The following is a 2,704-nucleotide window of genomic DNA, read 5'->3' on the forward strand; positions in this document are numbered from 1 at the left end:
ATATCCTGGTTGGTTTAATTTCTTCAGTTAAACCAAGCTTTCTGATAGTAGATGCAGGTATTAAGTTGATACTTGCCCCAAGATCACATAAAGCTTGCTTGGTACAAGTACCCTCTAATGTGCATGGTATCTAAAGCTCCCAGGATCTTTAAGCTTCTCAGGTAAGCTTTTCAGAATGACTGCACTGCATTCTTCAGTGAGGTAGACTTTTTCAGTTTCCCTCCAATCCTTCTTATGACTTAAGATTTCTTTCATGAACTTAGCATAAGAAGGTATTTGCTCAAGTGCTTCTGCAAACGGAATCTTTATTTCAAGAGTCCTGAGATAGTCTGCAAAGCGGGCAAATTGCTTATCCTGTTCCGCTTGGCGGAGTTTTTGAGGATAAGGCATTTTGGCTTTGTATTCCTCAACCTTAGTTGCTGCAGGTTTATTACCTACAGGAGTGGGTTGGGAAGCCTTTTTAGAAAGGTCAGCACTTGTATGTGACTGATTCCCCACTGGCATTTGAATGCTAGGAGTGGAAGCTGGAGTGGCGTTAGACGCCATCTCCTTGTTTGTTACTGGCGTTTGAACGCCAGAACCATGTCCCTTTTGGGCGTTCAACACCAGATCCATGCTTGTTTCTGGCGTTGAACGCCAGGAATGAGCATGGTTGGGCGTCAGCGCCAGCTTTGTTCCTCTCTGGGCCTGCTTGTCCTCAGAGGGATTTGAGTATCCTCTTGTTCATTCTTGGTTTCCTGCTGCTTTGAAGTGAGGTATTTAATGTTTTCCCACTTCTTAATTGAATGCTTGGCATTCTTCTGTTATTTGTTTTGACAGTTGCTTTTCTGTCTGCTTTAATTGCACTTCATGTTCCTGTTAGCCATTCTTGTTTCCTGTATATTTCCTTGAATTCGGCTAGTTGCTGAGTTAGAAAATCTAATTGCTGATTGAATCATTAGCCGATCCACTGGACTGAGTTCTGCAGTTACTGTTTTAGCTTCTTCTTTCATAGAGGATTCACTGCTTAGGTACAGATGCTGATTTCTGGCAACTGTATCATAAGCTCTTGAGCTTCTTCAATTGTTTTCTCATGTGTATAGATCACCAGCTGAGTGGTCTAGAGAAATCTGAGCTTTTTCTGTAAGCCCATAGTAGAAGATGTCTAATTGCCCCATTCTGAAAACATTTCAGAGGGGCATTTTCTTAGCATCTCTCTGTACCTCTCCCAGGCATCATAAAGGGATTCATTATCTCCTTGTTTGAAGCCTTGGATGTTTAGCCTTAGCTGTGTCATCCGTTTGGGAGGGAAATAGTGATTCAGGAATTTTTCTGACAGCTGTTTCCATGTTTTTATGCTGTTCTTAGGCTGGTTATTTAACCACCTCTTAGCTTGATCTTTTACAGCAAATGGAAACAGTAGTAATCTGTAGACATCCTGATCTACTTCCTTATCATGTACTGTATCAGCAATTTGCAGAAATTGTGCCAGAAACTCTGTAGGTTCTTCATGTGGAAGACCAGAATACTGGCAGTTTTGCTGCACCATGATAATGAGCTGAGGATTCAGCTCAAAGCTACTAACTCCAATGGAGGGTATACAGATACTACTCCCATATGAAGCAGTAGTGGGATTAGCATATGACCCCAGAGTCCTCTTGGACTGTTCATTCCCACTTGCTTCCATATTAAATACAAGTTGAGAATTTATATGTTGAGAATTATTTATGGAATAACAAAAATGGGATATAGATATAAAAATATTTTGAAGATATTTTGTGAAAGAAAATTATTTTTATTTTTATTTTATTTTTTTTTAAATCAAAAATAAAAAAAAACGAAATAAATAAAAAAAATTGGAAATATTTTGAAATTGAAATTTGAATTTTTATATGAAATTTTTGAAAAAAGAAGTTCAAAATTAGTTAGAAAATATATTTTTTTTTTGAATTTTGAATTTTATGATGAAAGAGAAAAACACATAAAAGACACAAGACTTAAAATTTTTAGATCTAATGCTCCTTGTTTTCGAAAATTTTGGAGGGAAAACACCAAGGAACACCAAACTTAAAAATTTTAAGATCAAGACACAAGAAAAACTCAAGAACACTTTGAAGATTCACAAGAACACCAAGAACACAAGAAAGAACACCAAACTTAAAATTTTTAGAAAACTTTAATAAAATTTTCGAAAATTGTAAAAAGATTAACAAGAAAACACCAAACTTAAAGTTTGGCACAAGATTAAATCAAGAAAAATTATTTTTGAAAAAGATTTTCAAAAGTACTGGTGCTCCCTCATCAAGAATATAAACCAATGCTTTAGCCAATTGGGAATAAATATGACTGGTGCAGATGTTCCAATTAGTGCTTTAAAAGGAACTCAAGTGAAACAAGAAAAGACACAAGTAAGAAAAACTCAAGATCAAACAAGAAAATAAGCAAGAACAACTTGAAGATTAATGAAGAACAAAGATCACAAGTCGAAAATTTTAAAGAAAAATATGAGATATGCAATTGACACCAAACTTAGAACAAGACACTAAAACTCACGAAAATTAGCAATTAATTAAAAGAAAATAATAAATTTTGAAAAGAAATTTTTGAAAAGAACTATCCTATCAAGATTTGACTCTATAATAATAAAAATAAGAATAAAAAAAAATAAATTATTCCTAATCTAAGAAATAAATAAGCCTTCAATTGTCCAAACTCAATAATCCCC

The sequence above is a fragment of the Arachis stenosperma genome, chromosome 3 (genome assembly GCF_014773155.1).
Source record: "Arachis stenosperma cultivar V10309 chromosome 3, arast.V10309.gnm1.PFL2, whole genome shotgun sequence".
Lineage (NCBI taxonomy): Eukaryota > Viridiplantae > Streptophyta > Magnoliopsida > Fabales > Fabaceae > Arachis > Arachis stenosperma.